Source organism: Microtus oregoni, unplaced genomic scaffold, assembly GCF_018167655.1.
Source record: "Microtus oregoni isolate MIOR12 unplaced genomic scaffold, Mior012 000048F_ref0000485, whole genome shotgun sequence".
In the NCBI taxonomy this organism is placed as follows: Eukaryota; Metazoa; Chordata; class Mammalia; order Rodentia; family Cricetidae; genus Microtus; species Microtus oregoni.
Window position 1 is genome coordinate 17,948,214 of NW_024543222.1, and position 9,798 is coordinate 17,958,011.

Sequence of the window (9,798 nt, forward strand, 5' to 3'; positions counted from 1 at the left end):
GGGGCGCGGCGGCACGTGCGCCTCGGGTGGGTGGGAGGTGGGGGGCGGCCGGAGCGCGCGGCCCCCGCGCCGGCGCCAACTTTCCGTGACCGGCTGCGCGCGCTCCCGGGCGGTCCCGTCGGCGGTGGGGGCGCGCGGGGCGGGGGGGACCCCTGCGCGTGGAGCCGGGGAACCCGGGTGGGCTGCCGACTTGGCGCACTGCAGCCTGGGCTCCTCTCCTCCGGTGAGATTCTTGGAGGAGCCTGCAGCTAACGGCGTGATGGAGACACGCCTCACCTGAGTTGCCCCGGGCCGGGCCAGAGAGCGCCACCGTTATCTCGTGCGCCTTGGTCCAGCGGATCTCGGGATGCTCATGGCCGTTCTAGGTTCTGCTCTGCAGTTACTCGAAGAACCTCCGGGGACTCTCGGCCAACCATCCCCGCCTGGTGGAATCGTAGCTTTTACAGGCGTTCTACATAGTTTTGAGGTCCTGGGTTTCTCGGATTAGCAAAACCCTAATAGGCCATTTCCTCTTAACTCCTTGCGTCCCAGCAAGATCCCGAGTACAAGACTTTTTAAGAATGTGCGTGGACTGGAATTCCCCTGCTCGGAGCTGCCAGTTAAGAAAAGGAAACCTGGGGCGGGAGAGATGGCTCAGCGGTGAAGAGTTTGTAGGACTGTTGCAGCGAATCCCCAACACCCACACGGGGCGTTCACAACCACCTGTAAATCCAAGCCCTGGGGATCCCACTCCTCTGTGAGCTCTTGTACTGATGTGCACGCACCTACATACAGACACAAATAATTTAAAATAAAAATAAATGTCTAAGAAAAGCCACAAAAAATTCCCCTAAATATTTTAAACAGTGAGACTGGGTGACAAAAGACAGCTTACTGGAGATGTAGTGCGGACCATTCCTATACTCTAGAATTACAAATGGACAGGCTTTTAGTTTTGGCCCTGGCCAGGGAAGGAATTAAGCTGTAACGTGTGAGACGACTTGCAGGTCAAATTCCGCCTGAAGCCATGCCCCAAGGGCTAGTTCACAGGTTTAAGAACTGAAAGGGCTGCCTCCCCACCTCCCTGGGGTTTTGTTTGGCTACTATGAGGTTTTCCAAAAATGTAAATTGCCAAAACTTTTAAATGTTGGATTCTAGCTTCTCTCTAAAAAATCAAAGCATATGCTCACTTGAGCCTCAATTTTCATTTTTATTGTTATGTTGTTTATGAGACAAGGTCACACGTTGCCCAGGCTGATCTCAAACTCAGACTATAGCTGGGAACTGGCCTTGAACTCCTGACACCTGCCTCCATCTCCTGAGAGGTGGGATTTGAGCCCCGGGGTCACCACACCAGTGCTTTGACCCCCTGTTTTCCTTTGTTAGTTTCTGAGACAGGGTCTCTGTATGTAGTTTTAGTTGTTCTGAAGCTTACTATGTAGACCAGGCTCATCTTTAAATCACAGAGATCCTCCAACCTCGGCCAAATTAAAGGTAAGGGCCACCCTGCCAAGCTCTGAGCCTCTATTTTTATGCGGTAACTACTTCTGATCCACCTCGGGTTTGTTGAGAGCCAACACTGTCCCACTCAGCTGCTTTGAGTCTTTTTAATTCCTTAACTCGCTTGGCCTCAGTATCAAAGTTCTCCCCAGTCGGGCTTCGCCATCGTGGTACCTCTCTAGTGATATATGGCAAGGGGCAAATGTGAAGTGCTTTTAAATACATGGAAAGAAAGCCACAGCCTGGACACACATGTAAATTGGTACAAATCACTCCGGAGAGCACATATCCACTACGGTGTCAACATAGGAACTCTCTAGAACTTTAGAGATCCCGTGGGACTTCTACAGAAACGCTTATAGATGATCACCAAAATCCTCGTGAAAGGGTGTTCATAGAAGCACTACTCACAATGGCCAGCAAACAAAAAATAGAAAACGACTCGAAATGCCCATCAACCACAGAATAAACGCTACTATAATCATACATTGGTACAATGTACATCCACGAGAATAAACACCGGCTTATACACGCTCATTCAAAGTTTCCATTTATATATAGTTTAAAACCGGCAAAAGGAATTGCTGCTAAGGGAGAAACAAGCTTACCTGGTGTGCAGGACAGTCCTGGAAAGGAACACGATGGGACTCTGGGGGGCTAGGTCTGGTCTTGACCTGGATGCTGAGTACACGGGTGTGATTAGTTGGTATGTTGAGCTGTAGATGGGCTTTTTCTTCCTTCCTTGGTGGTGACACTCAAACTCAGGGGCTCCTGCGTGCCAGGCAGCTCTCTACCACAGAACTATACCCCAGACTCTGAGCTGTATATCTGTGTGTGTGTGTGTGTGTGTGTGTGTGTGTGTGTAGTGTTCGCTTGTGTGTGGAGGGGCTAAACGTCAATGTCAAATGTCTTCACTCCTCTCTGCTTTATTTTTTGAGACAGAATTTCTCCCTTAACCTGGAGCTGGTTGATTCAGCTAGACTGGCCAGCCACCAGAATCTCCAGGGATCTTCTCTCTACTCTCGGGTGGATCTCTGTGAGTTTGAGACCAGTCTGGTCTACATAGTTAGCTCCAGGACATCGAGGACTCCATGGAGAGACCCTGTCTCAACACAGACAGACAGACAGACAGAGTCACATCCCACTTTGTATGTAGGTGCTGGAGATCCAAACGCAGGTTCTCCTGCCTTCATGACAAGCACATTATTGATCATCCTCCTCTCTTCCCAACCCTGTATTGTTGGGCATTGTGGACCCCCAGACCCTGAATTTCTCATAAATAACTTGTTATGCTTGCAGCTGCTCTGAGCAAAACAACTTGTTTTCCTGTGTTTGCAGCTGCTCTGAGCACGAGACCCTCAGGAGTTCCTGATGGCAGGGGAGTGGTTTCTGGTGGGTTTGGCTGGGGCATGGCTATCAGTCAAGGATCCCTATAGAAGCTGCCCTGGAACACAATAAAGGGGGCATTCTTGGTTCCAGGATGACCCGTGTCCTCGCATGTGTGTGTGTGTGTGTTTAAATCTCCAGCCCCTTTTCCGGCTCGTGAACCATCCCATAGTGCAGGCTACGGTATGCTACAGGTGTAATATTGTAGCACACAGAGTAGTTTAAACGGTACACTGTATAATTTTAATAGTATGCTACTTCACTGTGGACTGGAGAGATGGCTCAATGGTTAAGAGCACTGGATGCTGTTCCAGAGGACCCGGGTTCGATTCTCAGTGCCCCCATAGCCTCTCACAACCACCTGTAAACTCCAGTTCCATGAGGTCTGAAGCCTCTGTCTCCTGTGTGCTGAGATTAAAGATGTGTGGCCACGTCACCCATCTGCAATGTTTGTAAAGACATGGTGGCCGATAAACTGCTCATCCTGGATGGATATAGTGTCAAATACATCAGATATGCTTCCCTGGACAAGCAGTGGTTACTGAGCATTCACTGAGCTACAACCCCATCAGTATAACTAATAAATCTTACATCCTACTCCAAAAGGTTGAGTGCCTGGATTATACATTTTACATAATTAAAGATAGAGAATTATATACATGGAGAATCAAGTACCCACTAGGATCATCCTCCTATAAATTGATGACTAAGTCTGCCAGGGAAGCCATCCTTTATCTTTGTCTATTTCTTATGGAGACTGGGGTCAGTTCTTTCTACACTGTTACCTCGGTGTCAATTATCATCTCTCTTTAGATGTGTGCTGCTGAGTTCTCTTTAGTCCACTTGGCACAGCTAGGGTCCTCTGGGCACAGGGAACCTTAACTGAGACATGCCTTTGTAAGACTGGTCTGTAGGTGAGTTTGTGGGGCATTTGTCTTGATTAATCATTGATGTGGGAGGTTGCAGCCTGTTGTGGAATATTAGTTTAACTATGTAAAGATGTGTTGCGTTTGTTTACCTTGCCTGCCTGAGGCACCTGATTCTAATAAGAAGCTAAACGGCCAATAGCTAGGCAAGAGGAGTATAGGCGGGACTTCCGGGCAGAGAGAGTAAATTGGAAGAGGAATCTAGGTTTCACAGAGACAGAAGGAGGAGAAATGCCAGGAGCTATTCAGACACAGACAGACATGGAGGAAGCAGGAAAGCAGGACAAAAAGAATAATAAAAGGTAAAAAGTCCCAGGCAAAATGTAAATGAATAGCAACAAATTAAATTAAGTTCTAGGAGCTCGTGGGACAAGCATGAACCAAAGGCTGAGCTTTCATAATGAGAAGTTGCCATGTCATTATTTGGGACCTGGCAGGCAGGACAGAGAAAGAGCTCAGCTGCAGGGGCTGACTGTGGCGTGCCATCCCTGGGCACATGGTCCTCCACTGTATAAAAAAGTAAGCTGATCAAGTAACGAGGGGGATGCCAGTAAGCAGAATTCCTTTGTGTTTCATTATTATTATTATTATTGGTTTGTTCGTTTTGTTTTTCAAGACCGAGTTTCTCTGCAGTTTTGGTGCCTGTTCTAGAACTAGCTCTTATAGATCAGATCTGCCTGCCTCTGCCTCCCAAGTGCTGGGATTAAAGCCGTGTGTCACCACCACTTGGCTTATTATTAATTATTTTATTTAAAAATTTTTAAGTGAGCAGTGGTGGTACACACCTTTAAACCCAGTCCTTGGGAGGCAGAAGCAGGTGGATCTCTGTGACAAGGCCAGCCTGATCTACAAAGCAAGTTCCAGGACAGCCAGGATTGTTATGTAGCACAAATAATATAAAAGATATTATATAACATAAATATATATAGATAATATAAATAATAATAAAATATTGGGGTTCAAACTGAAGATCTGAAAAACAAAGCGATCAGCCACTAACTGTTACCTCTGCCTCAGGCAGAAATGGGCGATCCTGCCTCCATAAATCCTGAGATTGAGGCTGAAACCTGTCTCCTCCCGTTTTATATTCCTCTCTAGTGCTGGGATTAAAGTCATGCACCACCAGCGCGGCCTCTATGGCAAACGAGTATGGCTGCTGGGATTAAAGGCGTGTGCTACCACTGCCTGGCCTGTATGCCTGATTATTGTTGTTGCTTTGCACTCTGATCTTCAGTAAGCTTTATTTATTAACACATAAATAATATACCATTATAGTATTACACAGAGAAACTCTGTCTCAAAAAATAACAAAAAATTTATTAAATGTATTCATTTTCTTTTTTTTTTTTTTTTTTTTGTTTTTCGAGACAGGGTTTCTCTGTGGTTTTGGAGCCTGTCTAAATGTATTCATTTTATGTGTTTTGCATACATGTATGTATGTATGTGCACCACATGTGTGCATGGTGCTTGCAGAGGTCAGAAGGGGAACAGAGCTCCTGGAACTAGAGTTAGGAAGGTTGCAAACCACCACGTGGGTGCTGGGAACCGAACCCTGGTCCTCTGCAAGAGCAGCGAGTGCTTCTAGCTGCGGAGTTATCTCTCCAGCCCCTCCTCTGTGGTTCTTGATTCAAACTCCCACCTTGAGTTCCTGTCCTGATTTCCCTTCTTTATGGATTGCCAGCTGTAAGATAACAGTGCTAAAGACTGAGCCTAGAGCCCTGCACAAGGTAGGCAAGCAGCATCCCAGGTCTACAGCACTTGTTTTTAATGCTGATCTTTATTCTTTTTTCATTATTACATTTATTTATTTGTTGTGTATCCATATCTGTGGTTTTCCTTTTTTAATTATATTTTTATGCCCATTGGTGTTTTGCCTGCATGTATGTCTGTGTGAGGGTGTTGCATCCCCTGGAACTGGAGTTATAGACAGTCTTAAGCTGCCATATGGGTGCTGGGAATTGATCCCAGGTCCTCAGGAAGAGCAGTCAGTGCTCTTAACTGTTGACCCTGTCCATGTCTGTATTTATATACTCATGAATGTGAAGGCCAGAGGACTGCTTCGGGGAGTTGGTTCTCCTCTTTCCAAGTGGTTTCTGAGGATCGAAGTCAGGCAATCAGGCCCCCCAGCAAGCACCTTTACCAGAGAACCCTCTTACTGCCCCCACCCCTGTATGTTTTGTTTTGTTGTTTTGTTTAAACAGGGTTTCATGTATGGAAGATTAGCCTTGAGCTCACCATGTAGCCAAGGATAACCTTGAATTCTGGTCCTCCTGCCTCCAACTCAGGTTTATGGCTGGGCATCAAACCAAGGCTTATGCATTCGAGACGAATGGTCTCCTAACTCATCTCCATCCCCAGTCCAGCCCTTGGGTTTTGCGAAAGGGCCTCACTATGTAGCTCAGGCTAGCCTTGAAATTGTAATCCTCCGGCCTCAGCCTCCTAAATACTGGAATTTCAGGAGTACCATGTCCAACTCAGAGCAAAGACAGTGAAAATGAGACTCGAGTCAGGTAGCTTGTTTTACAGTAGATAGTTTTATAAACCAGACTTATGACCTAAAATAAGGCTCCTGTCTTGTAGTCAGAACTCAGACTGGCCTTAAACTCACAGAGATCCACCTGCCTCTGCCTCCTGAGGGATTAAAGACATGGGACACCACCACCTGGCTTCTTCTTTTTCTTCCCACTCTGCAGTCATCTTGCTGACTGTAACATGTTTAATGCCACTGCAGTTGGGGAAGCTAGGCTAGCAGCTCTGTTCCCAGGCATCCCCCAAAGTCTGAAGAGATGGTTCAGCAGTTAAAAACACTTGCAAAAGATCTGGGCTTGGTTCCCAGTACCCATGTGGCAGCTCACAACTATCTGTACGGGATCCAGCTCCCTCTTCTGGCCTCCTTCACACCGGACACATGTGAGGTGCACATACATACATGACATACATGAAGGCCAAGTACTCATACACATAAACAAAATTTTAAAATAAACCCTGGACACTCAGTGGCTTTAAAAATATTAAACTATGCTGGGCATGGCGGGGCGTGCCTTTAATTCCAGCCTTCAGGAGGCAGAAGCAGGTGGATCTCTGAGTTTGAAGCCAGCCTTGTCTACAGAATGAATTCCAGGAGAACTAGGGCTACATAGGGAAACCCTGTCTCTAAAAAACCAACAAAATAACAATAACAATAATAATAAAATATAAAGAGAAGGGCTGGGAAGATGGTTCGGTGGTTAAGGGCACTGGCTTCTCTTCCTAAGGACCTGGGTTCAGTTCCCAGCACCCACATGGCAGCTCACACCTGTGTGTAACTCCAATTCCATGACTTCTGACACCCTCACACAGACATACATGCAGGCAAAACATTAATGAGCATAAAATAAAAATAAATGTAAAAAATATAAAGAAATCCCAGCACTTGGGAGGCAGAGGCAGGCGGATCTTTGTGAGTTCGAGACCAGCCTGGTCTACCGAGAGAGTTCCAGAACAGCCCAGGACGTTACACAGAGAAAACACGGGTTAAAAAAAAAACCAAACAAACAATGCAGGCAAAACAAAGCAACAACAACAACAACAGCAAAACACCAGGTTTCAAGCGGGAAGCAGGTCTGGCTTCCAGGCTTTGGCGAGCGGCTGGGGCCCTGTGCTGTGAGAACCGCCGTACAATATATTCACATGGGGCTCAGGCAGGAAAAGATCAAAACCCAGTTTGAGAGTCACCCTGGGGCTCTGTGGTCTGGGAACAGTAAGGTCAGCTTGAAGGCTGCATTGTGTCACCGTTTCCACGACATACTTTCCAGGGTCCCCACTTGGCTGGTGAACTCCGAGCAGATTCCTCTGCCTTGGGGGGGGGGGGGGGGGGTGCAGGGGCCTGGAGAGGTGGCAGGCCAAGAGCACTCACTGGTGGCAGTGAATGGCTGAGCCCTGCCTGGTGCAGCCCAGGTAGGAAGGTGGACTGCTTAGGATTCCTCTGTTCCCTGGGAGATGGGTATTAGGGGTACAAAGCTCCCTCCCTCTCTGCTAATCCGGGCAGTTTTGGTTGATCTACAGGGTTTCTTCCCGTCTTTGCCTACCAAGGTGTTAGCTGACTCCAATCTTGGTTGTGGGAAACCTTTTGAGTAGGTAACACAAGCCATATAATATAGCAGGAAGGGTAAACTGACTCCCGCCAACTGTGTCCCAGGGCCCTGTTTGTAGTTTCTGGTATTGGTGTTGGATTTTAAATGGAGACCTGTTTCCTTGAGGGAGTAAGGGCTAGATGCAATATAGGCAGATGCTTAGCTGGGTAGGACCTAACGACAGGTGTCCTGGTGCCAGGGCCAGACAGATTCTGGCCCAGGCCTATCCTGACCTTGGGTAAAGTCCCTGAATGCAGAAGGCCTGGGTCCAGTAGTCGACCCTGTTAGCTGTCCGCGCTCTTACTTCCAGTCCCCTGGCCTTTGCTTTTTAAAAATAGATTCTCGGGGATGGAGAAATGGCTCAACACTTGAGAGCACTGGTTGCTTTTCTACTTATCTCAGATTGGGTCCCAGCTATTGTGTGATGTTTTATTCTTTTGCCTTTTTTTTAGGGGGCCCACCACCCAGCTCCCATATAAATCACACACAGAGAACTTATTCTTAGTTCTGAATGCCTGGCCTTAGCTTGGCTTGTTTCTTCCCAGCTTTTCTTAACTTATATCCTCCCAACTACCTTTGGCTCTGGGCTTTTATCTTTCTCTATTTCTGTATAGCTTTCTCCGTGGCTTGCTGTGTAGCTGGGTGGCTGACCCCCGATATCCTCCTATCCTTGTTCTCTCTTGCTCCTCTTCTCTTGGGGTCTCCCTCTATTTATTCTCTCTGCCTGCTAGCCCCACCTATCCTTGCTCTGGCCTCATTATTGGCTGTTCATTATTATTATGGTTATTAGGACCATCAGGTGTTTCAGACAGGCAAAAAAAAAAATCACAGCTTGACAGTTAATCAAATGCAGCGTAAACAGAAATCACACACCTGAAAATAATATTCCCCAACACCCATCGCCCACTTGGTGCCTCACAACTGTGTATAACCCTAGTTCCAGGGGGTCCAATGCTCTCCTCTGGCCTCTGTGGTATCAGGCAGATACTAAGGTCACATCCTAGTTCCAGGGGGTCCAATGCTCTCCTCTGGCCTCTGTGGTATCAGGCAGATACTAAGGTCACATCCTAGTTCCAGGGGGTCCAATGCTCTCCTCTGGCCTCTGTGGTATCAGGCAGATACTAAGGTCACATCCTAGTTCCAGGGGGTCCAGTGCTCTCCTCTGGCCTCTGTGGTATCAGGCAGATACTAAGGTCACATCCTAGTTCCAGGGGGTCCAATGCTCTCCTCTGGCCTCTGTGGTATCAGGCAGATACTAAGGTCACATGACATAATACAAGCAAAACACTCATTCATATAATAAAGCAGTTTTAAAATGTTTATTCTGTATACAGTGTTCTGCCTGCATGTCTGCCTGCAGGCCAGAAGAGGGCGCCAGATCTCATTACAGATGGTTGTGAGCCACCATGTGGGTGCTGGGAATTGAACTCAGGACCCATGGAAAAGCAGTCAGTGCTCTAAACCTCTGAGTCATCTCTTCAGCCCCATAAGACAATTTTCAAAATTTGTTCTTAATTGCCAAGCCATCTTTCTTGCACCTAATAACATAAAAAATATTTTTCATAAAAAAAAATAAGCTCTCAATCAGGTGGTGGTGGCGCACGCCTTTAATCCCAGCACTTGGTGGGCAGAGGCAGGTGGATCTCTGTGAGTTTGAGGCCAGCCTGGTCTACAGAGCTCATTCCAGGACAGGCTCCAAAGCTACACAAAGAAATCCTGTCTTGGAAGGAAAAAAAAGTCCTCAGGGACTGTGAAGATAGCACATCAGTTGAAAGCACTTACTGCTCTTACAGAGGACCCTAGTGTGGTTCCCAACACCCACATGGCAGCTCACTATAGTTCCGGGAGAGATCCCATGTCTTCTTCTGGCCTCCAAGGGCACCAGGCATGCACTT